This window comes from Phoca vitulina, unplaced genomic scaffold (genome assembly GCF_004348235.1).
Source record: "Phoca vitulina isolate PV1807 unplaced genomic scaffold, GSC_HSeal_1.0 scaffold114, whole genome shotgun sequence".
Taxonomy (NCBI): domain Eukaryota; kingdom Metazoa; phylum Chordata; class Mammalia; order Carnivora; family Phocidae; genus Phoca; species Phoca vitulina.
In genome coordinates, this window is record NW_022589817.1 from 872,763 (window position 1) to 888,078 (window position 15,316).

Consider the following 15,316-nt stretch of genomic DNA (forward strand, 5'->3'; position numbering starts at 1 on the left):
GCTGTCTTTCTCTCTGTCAAATAAATACAATCTTTAAAAAAAAAAAAAAGAATCTCCAAAGAAATGGTGAAAAAGTAAAACAAAGCTAGGGGCATCATGCTAGCTGCCTGATTTCAAGCTATACTACAAAGCTGTGATCACCAAGACAGCATGGTACTGGCACAAAAACAGACACATAGATCAGTGGAACAGAATAGAGAGCCCAGATATGGACCATCAACTCTGGTCAACTAATCTTCGACAAATCAGGAAAAAATATAGCATCCTTTCTTGACAAAAACCCTCAACAAAGTAGGGATAGATAGAAGATACCTTAACATCCTAAAGGCCATATATGAAAGACCCACAGCTAATATCATCATCAATGGGGAAAAACTGAGAGTCTTTCCCCTATGGTCAGGAAGAAGACAAGGATGTCCACTCACACAATTACTATTTAACATAGTACTGGAAGTACTAGCTCAGCAATCAGACAACAAAAAGAAAGAAAAAGCATCCAAATTGGCAAAGAAGAAGTCAAACTTTCACTATTTGCAGATGACATGACACTCTATGTAGAAAACTCAAAAGATACCACCAACAACTTCCTAGAAGTAATACATGAATTCAGCAAAGTTGCAGGATATAAAATCAATGTGCATAAATCTTCTGCATTTCTATACACCGATAACAAAGCATCAGAAAATCAAGGAATCTCATTTGCGATTGCACCAAAAACAATAAGGTACCTAGGAATAAATCTAACTAAAGAGATAAAACATCTGTTCTTTGAAAACTACAGAAGACTTATGAAAGAAATTGAAGAGGATACAAAGAAATGCAAAAGCAATCCATGCTCATGGATTGGAAGAACAAACATTGTCAAAATATCTATACTGCCCAAAGCATTCTACACTTTTAGTGCAATCCCTAACAAAATTCCAAAGACATTTTTCACAGAAAAAACAATCCGATAATTTGTATGGAACTACAAAAGACTGTGAATAACCAAAGCAATTCTGAAAAAGAAAAACAAAACTGAAGACATCACAATTCCAGATTTCAAGCTATATTAGGAAGATGTTGTGATCAAGACAATATGGTATTAGCACAAAGACAGGTGCATAGATCAATGGAACCGAATAGAGAAACCAGAAATGGACCTACAGCTATGTGGTCAACTAATCTTTGACAAAGCAGGAAAGAATATCCAATGGAAAAAAGACAGTCTCTTCAACAAATGGTGTCAGGAAAATTGGACAACAGCTTGCGGAAGATGGAAACTGGACCACTTTCTTACACCATACAGAAAAATAAATCCAAAATATATGAAAGACCTAAATGTGAGACAGAAAACCATCAAAATCTGAGAAGAGAACAGGCAGAAATATGTTTGACCCCAGCCTTAGCAACTTCTTATTAGACACGCTGTTGTAGGCAAGGAAACAAAAGCAAAAATGAAATATTTGACTTCATCAAGATAAAAAGTTTCTGCACAATGAAGGAAACAATCAATAAAACTAAAAGGCAGTCCATGGAATGGGAGAAGATATTTGCAAACGACATATCTGAGAAAAGGTTAGTATCCAAAATGTGTAAAGAACTTATCCAAGTGAACACCCAAAACCCAAATAATCCAGTTAAGAAATGGGCAGAAGACATGAATAGACACCTTTCTAAAGAAGACATCTAGATGGCTAATGGACACATGAAAAGATGCTCAACATCACTGATCCTCAGGGAAATACAATTCAAAAACATGATGAGATATTACCTCACACCTGTCAGAATAAAATTAATAACAGAAGAAACAACAGGTGTTGGTGAGGATGTGGAGAATGGGGAACCCTCTTGCAGAGTTGGTTGGAATGCAAACTGATGCAGACACTCTGGAGGGTCCTCAAAAAGTTAAAAATAGAACTACCCTATGGTCCACCAGTTGCACTACTAGGTATTAAAGGATACAAAAATACAGAGTTAAATGGGTACATGCACCCTGATACTCATAGCAGCATTATCAACAATAGCCAAACCATGGAGAGAGCCCAAATGTCCATTCACTGATGAATGGATAAAGATGTGGTATATATACACAATGGAATATTATTCAGTCATCAAAAAGAATGAAATCTTGCCATTTGCAACAACATGCGTGGATAGACCTAGACTGTATTATACTAACTGAAGTAAGTCAGTCAGTGAAAGACAAATGTCATATGATCTCACTCATATGTGGAATTCAAGAAAGAAAAGAGATGGATATGTGGGAAAGGTGAAAAGAAAAAAAAAGAGAAAAGGAAACAAGTCATAAGTAACTCTTAATGATAGAGAACAAACTGAGGGTTGAAGGAGAGAGGTTGGTGGGGGGTGGGCTAGATGGGTGATGGGTATTAAAAAGGACAATTGTTGTGATGAGCACTGGGTGTTTTATGTGAGTGATGAATTACTGAATTCTACTCCAGAAACCAATATTGTACTGTATGTTAACTAACAAAATTGAAAAAAAAATGTCATAAGGTGACAGAATGGATAAAAATTGAAGACTCATCTGTATGGTGCCTACTAGAGAATCATTTCAGACCTAAAGACATGCAGATTGAAGGTAGATGGAAAAGCATTTGTCATGTAAATAGGAAGGAGAAGAAAGTGGGGGTAGTGATACTTACATTGGACAAACCACACTTTAAATCAAAGACTCTACCTAGCCGTAGCAATCAGAAAACAAAAATAAATACAAGTCATCCGAATTGGCAAAGAAGAAGCCTAACTTTCACTATGGCAGAGGACATGATACCATATATTGGAAACCTTAAGAACTCCACCAAAAATTTGCTAGAACTGATAAATGAATTCAGCAGTCTCAGGATACAAAATCAATGTACAGTAAACTGTTGCATTTCTATACACCTGTAATGAAGCAGCAGAAAGAGAAATTAAAGAATCAGTCCCATTTATAATTGCACCAAAAACCAAAAGATATGTAGGAATAAATCTAACCAAAGAAGTAAAAGATCTGTTCTCTGAAAACTACAGAACATTTATGAAAGTAATTGAAGATGACACAAAGGAATGGAAAAACAGCCCATGCTCATGGATTGGAAGAACATATATTGTTAAAATGTCAATACCACCCAAAGCAATCTACACATTTAATGCAACCCCTCTCAAAATACCACCAGCATTTTTTACATATCTAGGAGAAACAATCCTAAATGTAGTGCAGAACAACAAAGGATCTGGAACAGCCAAAGCAATCCTGAAAAAGAACAGCAAAGTTGGGGCATCACAATTCCCAACTTCAAGCTATATAACAAAGCTGTATGATCAAGACAGTATGGTACTGGCACAGAAAAACAGACACATAGATTAATGGAACAGGATAGAAACCCAGAAATAAACCCATATGTAAATGGTCAACTTACCTTCAACAAAGCAGGAAATAATATCTAATGGAAAAAAAGAGTCTCTTCAATAAATGGTGTTGGTAAAACTGGACAGTAACACGCAAAAGAATGAAACTGGACCACTTTTCTCACACCATACACAAAAATAAATTCAAAATGTATAAAGACCTAAATATGAGCCAAGAAACCATCAAAATACTATAGGAGAACACAGGCAGCAACCTCTTTGACCTCAGCTAGAGCAACTTCTTACAAGACATGTCACTGGAGGCACAGAAATCAAAAGTGAAAATGAAGTCTTGGACTTCATCAAGATTAGAAGCTTATGCACAGTAAGGGAAACAATAATAATAATAAAAAAACCTAAAAGGCAACCTTCAGAATAGGAGAACTTATTTGCAAATGGCATATCTGTTAAAGGGTTAGTATCCAAAATCTGTAAAGAACTTATCAAACTCAACACCCAAAAAACAAATAATTCAGTTAAGAAATGGGCAGAAGACATGAATAGACACTTTTCTAAAGAAGACATCCAGATGGCTAACAGACACATGAAAAGATGCTCAACCCTCACCATCAGGGAAATACAAATCGTAACAATGAGATACCACCTCACACCTGTCAGAATTGCTAAAATAAACAACACAGGTAACAACAGATTTTGATGAGGATGCAGAGAAACGGGAACACTTTTACACTATTGGTGGGAATAAAAACTGGTGCAGACACTCTGGAGAACATTTTGTGAAGGTTCCTCAGAAAGTTAAAAATTGAACTACCCTATGATGCAGCAATTGAACTGCTAGGTATTTACACAAAGGATACAAAAATACTGATTCAAAGGGACACATGCACCCTGATGTTTATAGCAGCATTATCAACAATAGCCAAATTATGGAAAGAACCCAAATGTCCATTGACTGATGAACAGATAAAGAAGAGGTGAAATATTACTCAGCCATCAAAAAGAATGAACTTTTGCCTTTTCCAATGACATGGATGGTGCTAGAGTGTATTATGTCAAGGAAAATAAGTCAGTCAGAGAAAGACAAATACCATATGATTTCACTCATATGTGGAATTTAAGAAACTAAAGAAGTAAACATAGGGGAATGGAAGAAAAAGAGAGGGAAATAAGCCATAAGAGACTTAACTATAGAGAATAAACTGAGGGTTGTTGGACACATGGTGGGTGGTGGATGGGATAAATGGGTGATGGGTATTAAGGAGGGCACTTGTGATGAGCACTGGGTGTTATATGTAAGTGATGAATCACTAAATTCTACTGCTGAAAACAATATTACACTATATGTTTACTAAGTGAAATTTTAAAATAATTTTAAAAATGAAAAAATAGCATACCTCAAATAACAAAAACTGTAACAAGAGACTATGAAGGACACTATATAATCATAATCTCAACAAAGCAACAAGAAGGTATATCAACTGTAAGATTTATAAACCCAACATGGGAGCACCCAAATATGTAAAACATCTAAAACAAACATAATAATAGTAATTGATAGTAAAACAATTATAGTAGGGGAATTTATTATCCAACTTACATCAATGGATAGATCATCCAAACAAAAAATCAATAAAGATTCACTGGTTTAAATGACACATTGAGCCAGATAGATCTAACAGCCATATACAGAACACTGCATCCTAAAAGAGCAGAATATACATTATTGTCAAGTGCACATGGAACAGTCTCCAGGACAGATCACATATTAGGCCACAAATAAAGTCTCAACAAATTCAAAAAGTTTGAGTTCATACCATGCATCTGTTATGACCACAACACTATGAAACTAGAAATCAATCACAGGAAAAATTTTGGAAAGTACACAAATACATGGAGGTTAAATATCATGCTATTAAACAACAAATGGGTCAAATACAAACACTAAAGAGGAAAAAAAATACATGGGGACAAATGAAAATGAAATTACGATGGTCAAAAATCTTCAGGATGCAGCAAAAGCTCTTCTAAAAGGGCAGTTTATAGCAATACAGGCATACCTCAAGAAGCAAGATAAAGCTCAAATAAACAACCAAGCTCTATATCTAAATGAGCCAAAATAGAAGTCAAACAAACCCAAAACCAGTTAAATAAAGGAAATAATAAAGATTAGAGCAGAAATAGACAATAGAGCAGATCAATAAAACTAGGAGCTGGTTCTTTGAAAAGATCAACAAAATTGATATTTTAGGCAAACTCAGAAAAAAGATAGAGAGGACTCAAATAAATAAAGGCAGAAATCAAAGAGGAGAAATAACAACCAACACCACAGAAATACAAAGGTTTGTAAGAGAAATTTATGAAAAATTACCTGCTCACAAATTGGACAGCCTAGAAGATCACAGAAATGTATAACCAACAAAAACTGAATCAGGAAGAAATAGAGAATTTGAATATATGTATTATCTGCAAGGAAATTGAATCAGTCATCAAAAAAAAAAAAAAAAAAAAAAAAAACTCCTAACCAAAATCAAGGAACAGATGGCTTCACAGGTGAATTCTACCAAACATTTAAAGAAGAGTTAATACCTATTCTCAAACTACTCTAAAAAATAGAAGAGGCCTAGATCGTTTGATTTTTGGGTGTTGAGTTTGAGACATTCTTTATAGATCTTTGATACCAGCCCTTTATCTGTAATGTCATTTGCAAATAGCTTCTCCCATTCCATGGGTTGCCTCTTACCATTTACATCAACATGGATGGAACTGGAGGGGATTATGCTAAGTGAAATAAGTCAAGCAGAGAAAGACAATTATCATATGGTTTCACTCTTATGTGGAACATAAGGAATAGTGCAGAGGACCATAGGGGAAGGGAGGGAAAACTGAATGGGAAGAAATCAGTGAGGAAGACAAACCATGAAAAACCCTGGACTCTGGGAACCAAACTAAGTGTTACAGAAGGGAGGGGGTTATAGGGGGATGGGGTAACTGGGTGATGGGTACTAAGGAGGGCACATGTTGTGATGAGCACTGGGTGTTATATGCAACTAATGAATTGTTGAACACAACATCAAAAACTAATGATGTACTATATGTTGGCTAATTGAACATACTAATAAAAATAAAAATAATAAATAAATAAATAAATAAATAAATAAATAAATAAATAAATAAAATAGAAGAGTAAAGAAAGTTTCCTAATTGGTTCTATGAGGCCACAATTACCCTGATACTAAAACCAGAAAAAGACACCACACACACACACACAAAAAAAACACAACTACAGGCCAATATCTCTGATAAACCTAGATGTAAAACTACTTAACAAAATATTAGCAAACCTAATGCAACCATACGTTAAAAAAATCATTCACCACGACCAAGGGTGATTTATTCCTAGAATGCAAGTGTGGGTCAGTATTCACAAATCAATCAACATGATACATCACATCAACAAGAGAAGGTTAAAACCATATGTCCATCTCAATAGATGCAGAAAAAGCATTTGACAAACTATAACATCCACTGATAATAAAAACTCTTAACAAAGTAGGTGTAGAGGGAACATAACTCAACAGAATAAAGGTCATAAATGAAAAACTCACAGCTAACTTCAGAGTCAATGTTGAAAAACAGAGCATTTCCCCTAAAATCAGGAACAAGACCAGGATGTCCATTCTCACCAGTTTTATTCACCATGGTGCTAGAAGTCTTAGCAGCTGCAACCAGACAAAAAAAAAAAAAAAAAAGAAAGAAAGAAAAAGAAAGAAAAGAAAAGAAAAAAGAAATGCAAGGCATTTGAATTGGTAAGGAAGAAGTAAAACTTTCACTGTTTGCAGATGACATGAAACTACTAGAACTGATCGTGAATTTTATAAGGTTGCAGGATACAAATTCAATATACAGAAATCCATTCCATTTCTATGCATTAATCATGAAACAGCAGCAAGAGAAATTAAGAAATAAACCCATTTACAATTGCATCAAAAATAATAATGTAATTAGGAATAAACTTAACAAAGGAGGTGAAAAACCTGTACTCTTAAAACTATAAAACATTGGGGGCGCCTGGGTGGCTCAGTTGGTTAAGCGACTGCCTTTGGCTCAGGTCATGATCCTGGAGTCCCGGGATCGAGTCCCGCATCAGGATCCCTGCTCAGCAGGGAGTCTGCTTCTCCCTCTGACCCTCCCCCTCTCCTGCTCTCTCTCTCTATCTCATTCTCTCTCTCAAATAAATAAATAAAATCTTAAAAAAAAAAACTATAAAACATTGATGAAAGAAATTGAAGACACAAGAAAAATGGAAAGCCATTCTATGCTCATGGATTAGAAGAGTAAATATTGTTAAAATGTCTATACTACCCAAAGGAATCTACACATTTAATGTGATCCCTATAAAAATACCAGCAACATTTTTCACAGAACTAGAACAAAATATCCTAAAATTTATGAAACCACAAAAGACCCCAAATTTTCAAACAATTTTGAAAAAGAAAAGCAAAGCTGGGGGTATCATAATTTCATACTTCAAGTAATATTACAAAGCTGTAGTAATCAAAAAGCCAGAAGTATGGTACTGGCACAAAAAGAAACACATAGATCAATAGAACAGAATGTGAAACTCAGAAATGAACCTAGAATTATATGGTCAATTAATCTTTGAAAAAGGAAGAAAGAATATCCAATGGGAAAAAGACAGTCTCTTCAACAAATGGTGCTGTGAAAACTGGAGAGCTATGTGCAAAAGAATGAAAGTGGACCATTTTCTTTCACCATGCACAGAAATAAATTCAAAATGGATTAAATACCTAAATGTGAGACAAGAAACTATTAAAATCCTAGAAGAGAGCACAGGCAGTAATGACTTTGACATAAGCTGTAGCAACATTTTTTTTACATATGTCTCCTGAGGCAAAGGAAATAAAAGTAAAAATAAATGTTTGGGATTATATCAAAATAAAAAACATCTGCACAGTGAAGGAAACAATCAACAAAACTAAAAGGCAACCTACTGAATGGAAGAATATATTTGCAAATGATATATCCAATAAAGGGTTAGTATCCAAAATATATAAAGAACTTATAAAACTCAACACCCAAAAAACAAATAATCCAGTTAAAAATTGGGCAGAAGACATGAATAGACAGTTCTCCAAGGAAAACATTCACATGGTCAGCAGATACATGAAAACACGCTCAGCATTACTCATCATCAGGAAAATGCAAATCAAAACTACAATACCACCTCACCTCTGTCAGAATAGGTAAAATGAAAAACACAAGAAACAACAAATGTTGATGAGAGTGTGGAGAAAAACGAACCTTCATGCACTGTTGGTGGGAATGCAAACTGGTGCAGCTACTCTGGAAAACATATGGCGTTTCCTCAAAAAAGTTAAAAATAGAACTACTGTACAATCCAGTAATCACACTAGTGGGTATTTACCCAAAAAAATACAAAAATGGTAATTCAAAGATATACATACACCCTTCTGTTTATAGCAGCATTATTGACAACAGTCAAATTATGGAAGCAGCCCAAGTGTCCATTGTTAGATATATGGATCTAGAAGATGTGGTATATATACACAATGGAATATTATTCAGCCATAAAAAATAATGAAATCTTGCCATTTGCAATGACATGGATGGAGCAGGAGACTATAATGGTAAGTGAAACTAGTCAGTCAGAGAAAGAAAAATACCATATGATTTCACTTACATGTGGAATTTAAGAAACAAAAAATGAGCAAAGGGAGAGAGAGAGAGAGAGAGAGAGAGGAGAGAGAGAGAGAAGCAGACTCTTAATTATAGAGAACAAACTGATGGTTCCCAGAGGGGAAGATAGTTAAAATGGGCAATGGGGGTTAAGGAGTGCAGTTGTCGTGATGAACACTGGGTGATATATGGAACTGTTGTATCACTGTGCTGTACAATGGAAACTAATATAAAACCATATGTTAACTATACTGGAATTAAAAAAAAAAACTCATAGGTTGCATTGAAAGCAGTGCTAAGAGGAAAATTTATAGCTATAAATACATTACAAAGAATCAATATCTCAAATCAATGTCATACCTTTACATTTACAGAACTAGAAAAAAAATATAAAACCAAACCCAAAACTACCAAAAGGAAGGAAATAATAAATATTAAAGCAGATAAAAATAAAATAGAAGATAGAAAAACAATAGAGAAAAAATGAAATGAAGTTAGGTTTTCAAAAAGATCAATAAAATCAACACTTTTAGCTACATTGACTAAAAAAAGAGAGATAACTCAATTTTAAAATCAGAAAGGTAAACAGACATCATAACTTTTTCTACAGAAATAGCAATTATTCTAAAAGCATACCACAAACAATTGTATCCTAAGTAAGTGAATATCTGTATAAAATGGATAAATGTCTAGAAACATACAAAGACTGTATCATGAAGAAATAAGAAATAAGAAAAAACTAGAAAGTAGTCGAAATCACTAATGAAAACCTTCCAACAAAAAAAACCCCAAGACCAAGTGAAGTCACTTGGGCTTTTCAATTTTATTAAATATTTAAAACTTTAAAAATTGAATACCAATTCCCAAATCTTCCAAATAATAAAAGAGATAACATTTTCAAGCTCATTTTATGAGGGCAGCATTACCCTGATACCAAAGCTAGATAGACACCACAAGAAACAAAAATTACTGACCAATATACCTTATGAATATTGATGCAAATATCTCCAGCAAAAGACCAGTAAGTACAATCGAAAAGCACATTAAAAAAAAAAAAAGTTTATACAGCATGACCATATGTTCCTGGAATATAAATGTAGCTCATCATGTGAAAATCCATAACTATAATACACCACATTAACAGAATGAAGGGAGAAAAAACATGATAATCTCAACTGATGCAGAAAAAGCATTTGGAAAAATATAACAACCTTTAAGGACAAAATACTCATGAAAGTAGAAATAGAAGGAAACTACCCAACATAATAAAAGTTATAAATGAAAAGCCCACAGATAGTATTATACTCAATAATGAAAAACAAAGACTTTACTCTAAGAAATAAGACATGGTTAATCCCTTTTCATTAATTCTGTTCAAGATAATACTGGAAGCCCTAGCCACAGCAATTAGGCAAGAAAATAAATAAAGACATCCAATATGAAATGGAAGAATTAAATATATCTCTGTTCACACACAAGCTGATTTTATATATAGAAAATTCTAAAAATTCCACAAAATTGTTGTTAGAACTAATAAATGAATAAACATTCCTGGACACAAAATTAAGAAAAATCAGTTGTGCTTCTTTTTTTTAAAAAAAATATATTATTTATTTATTTATTTGAGAGAGAGGAAGGGGGGGAAGGGAGAGGGACAAGCAGACTCCCTGCTGAATGGGGAGCCCAACACGGGGCTCAATCCCAGGACCCTAAGATCATGACCTGATCTGAAGGCAGATGCTTAACCAACTGAGCCACACAGGTGCCTCAGCAGTTGTGTTTCTAAACAACGACAAAAAATCGTTGGAAATTAAAGGAAATTAAGGGGGGCAGTTCCATCTACAATAGCACCAAAAAAGAATAAAATACCTACTTAGTAAACATAACCAATAAGACAAAAGACTTGTACACTGAAAATTACAAAATGTTGCTGAAAGAAATTAAAGTATACACAAATAATAGAAAGACATCACATTTTATAGATTGGAATACTTAATTTTTTTAATTTTACATTTTTTAAAATTTATTATGTTACGTTAATCACCATACATTACATCATCAATTTTTGATGTAGTGTTCCATGATTCATTGTTTGTGTATAACACCCAGTGCTCCATTCGGTATGTGCTCTCTTTAATACCCATCACCAGGCTAACCCATCCTCCCATTCCCCACCCCTCTAGAACTCTCAGTTTGTTTCTCAGAGTCCATAGTCTGTCATGGTTCATCTCCACCTCCGATTTCTCTCCCTTCATTTTTCCTTTCCTACTAACTTCTTCTTTTTTTTTTTTTTTTTAACATATAATGTATTACTTGTTTCAGAGGTACAGGTCCATGATTCATCAGTCTTACACAATTCACAGCACTCACCATTGCATGTACCCTCCCCAATGCCTATCACCCAGCCACCCTATCCCTCCCAACCCCCACCACTCCAGCAACCCTCAGTTTGTTTCCTGAGATTAAGAATTCCTCATATCAGTGAGGTCATATGATACATGTCTTTCTCTGATTGACTTATTTCGCTCAGCATAATACCCTCCAGTTCCAACCACGTCGCTGCAAATGGCAAGATTTCATTCCTTTTGATGGCTGCATAATATTCCATTGTGTATATATATATATATATATATATATATCACATCTTCTTTATCCATTCCATTCATCTGTCATTGGACATCTTGGCTCTTTCCATAGTTAGGCTGTTGTGGACATGGCTGCTATAAACACTGGGGTGCACATACCCCTTTGGATGACTACATTTGTATCTTTGGGGTAAATATCCAGTAGTGCAATTCCTGGGTTGTATGGTACCTCTATTTTCAACTTTTTGAGGAACCTCCATACTGTTTTCCAGAGTGGCTGCACCAGCTTGCATTCCCACCAACAGTGTAGGAGGGTTCCCCTTTCTCTACATCCCCGCCAACATCTGTTGTTTCCTGACTTGTTCATTTTAGCCATTCTGACTGGTGTGAGGTGATATCTCATTGAGGTTTTGATTTGGATTTCCCTGATGCCGAGCGATGTTGAGCACTTTTTCATGTGTCTGTTGGCCATTTGGATGTCTTCTTTGGAAAAGTGTCTGTTCATGACTTCTGCCCATTTGTTCATCAGATCATTTGTTCTTTGGGTGTTAGTTTGATAAGTATGTTATAGATTTTGGATACTAGCCCTTTTTCTGATATGTCATTTGCAAATATCTTCTCCCATTCTGTCCATTGTCTTTTGGTTTTGTTGACTGTTTCTTTTGCTGTGCAAAAGCTTTTTATCTTGATGAAGTCCCAATAGTTCATTTTTGCTCTTGCTTCCCTTGCCTTTGGTGATGTGTCTAGGAAGAAGTTGCTGTGGCTGAGGTCGAAGAGGTTGCTGCCTCCTAAATCCTTTAGGATTTTGATGGACTCCTGTCTCACACTGAGGTCTTTCAACCATTTGTTGAAATTTTGTTTCTCTATTCTGTTCCATTGATCTATGTGTCTGTTTTTGTGCCAGTACCATACTGTCTTGATGATGACAGCTTTGAAATAGAGCTTGAAGTCCGGAATTGTGATGCCGCTTTGCTTTTCTTTTTCAACATTCCTCTGAATATTCAGGGTCTTTTCTGGTTCCATAGGAATTTTAGGATTATTTTTTCCATTTGAAAAATGTTGATGGTATTTTGATAGGGTTTGCATTAAATGTGTAGATTGCTCTAGGTAGCATTGACACCTTCACAATATTTGTTCTTCCAATCCATGAGCGTGGAACGTTTTTCCATTTCTTTGTGTCTTCCTCAATTTCTTTCATGAGTATTTTATCATTTTCTGAGTACAGATTCTTTGACTCTTTGGTGAGATTTATTCCTAAGTATCTTATGGTTTTGGGTGCAGTTGAAAATTGGATCGACTCCTTAATTTCTCTTTCTTCTGTCTTGTTGTTGGTGTAGAGGAATGTCACTGATTTCTGTGCATTGATTTTATATCCTGCCACTTTACTGAATTCCTGTATGAGTTCTAGCAGTCTTGTGGGGGAGTCTTTTGGGTTTTCCACATAAAGTATCATATCATCTGCAAAGAGTGAGAGATTGACTTCTTCTTTGCCGATTCGGATTCCTTTTATTTCTTTTAGTTGTCTGATTGCTGTGGCTAGGACTTCTAATACTATGTTGAAGAGCAGTGGTGATAGTGGACATCCCTGTCATGCTCCTGACCTTAGGGGGAAAGCTCTCAGTTTTTCCCCATTGAGAATGACATTCGCTGTGGGTTTTTCATAGATGGCTTTTATGATATTGAGGTATGTATCCTCTATCCTTATACTCTGAAGAGTTTTGATCAAGAAAGGATGCTGTACTTTGTCAAATGCTTTTTCTGCATCTATTGAGAGGATCATATGGTTCTTGTTCTTTCTTTTATTAATGTATTTATCACATTGATTGATTTGCAGATGTTGAACCAAATTTGCAGCCCAAGGATAAATCCCACTTGGTCGTGGAGAATAATCCTTTTAATGTACTGTTGGATCATATTGGCGAGTATTTTGGTGAGAATTTTTGCATCCATGTTCATCAAGGATATTGGTCTGTAATTCTTTTTGGTGGGGTCTTTGTCTGGTTTTGGGATCAAGGCAATGGTGGCCTCATAAAACGAGTTTGGAAGTTTTCCTTTCATTTCTATTTCTTGGAACAGTTTCAGAAGAATAGTATTAATTCTTCTTTAAATGTTTGGTAGAATTCCCCAGGGAAGCCATCTGGCCCTGGGCTTTTGTTTTTTGGGAGATTTTTGATGACTGTTTCAATTTCCTTAGTGGTTATAGGTCTGTTCAGGTTTTCTATTTCTTCCTGGTTCAGTTTTTGTAGTTTATACATCTCTAGGAATGCATCCATTTCTTCCAGATTATCTAATTTGCTGGCATATAGTTGCTCATAATATGTTCTTATAACTGTATTTCTTTGGTGTTGGTTGTGATCTCTCTTCTTTGATTTTCAAAGAAATGGAACAAATAATCCTAAAATTTGTATGGAACCAGAAAAGACCCTGAATACAGAGGAATGTTGAAAAAGAAAAGCAAAGCTGGTGGCATCACAATTCCGGACTTCAAGCTATATTACAAAGCTGTCATCATCAAGACAGTATGGAACTGGCACAAAAACAGACACATAGATCAATGGAAGAGAATAGAGAGCCCAGAAATGGACCCTCAACTCTATGGTCAACTAATCTTCGACAAAGCAGGAAAGAATGTCCAATGGACAAAAGGCAGTCTCTTCAACAAATGGTGTTGGGAAAATTGGACAGCCACATGCAGAAGAATGAAACTGGACCATTTCCTTACACCACACACAAAAATAGACTCCACATGGTTGAAAGACCTCAATGTGAGACAGGAGTCCATCAAAATCCTAAAGGAGAACACAGGCAGCAACCTCTTCGACCTCAGCCGCAGCAACTTCTTCCTAGACACATCACCAAAAGCAAGGGAAGCAAGAGCAAAAATGAACTATTGGGACTTCATCAAGATAAAAAGCTTTTGCACAGCAAAGGAATACTTAATATTTTTAAGATGTCAATACTACGTAAAGAATCTACAGATGCAGTGTATCCCTATAAAAATCCCCAAGCCTTTTCTTCTATGTAGACAGAGAAAAAAATCATCCTAAAATTCATATGGAATCTCAAAGTACCCTGACTAAACAATGAAAACAATCTTGTAAAAGAACGAAGTTGGAGATCTCACACTTTCTTAGTTCAAAACTTATTAGAAATCCACAGTAATTAAATCAGTGTAGTATGGAATAAAGACAGACATGTAGACTGGTGTAATAGAAAAAAATAAGCCCTCATATATTGTTCAAATTATCTTTGACAAGGGTATCAAAACTACACAATGGTGTAAAAACAGTCACTGTAATAAATAGTGGTAAGAAAAACTACATATCTACATGAAAAAAATATGAATTTATGGGTTGCCTGGGTGGTTCAGTCAGATAAGCATTTGCCTTCAGCTCAGGTCATGATCCCAGGGTCCTGGGATCAAGCCCCTTGTCAGGCTCCTTTCTCAGTGGGGAGCCTGCTCCTCCCTCTCCCTCTGCCGCTCCCTCTGCTTGTGCTCTCTCTCTCTCTCTCAAATAAATGAATAAATTTTAAACATCTTAAAAAAAGAAAAAAATATGATATTAGACCCTTAACTTTCAGAATATAAAAAAATTAACTTAAGATGATTTAAAGACCTAAACATATGTCTTAAGACTATAAATCTCTTAGAGGAAAACATA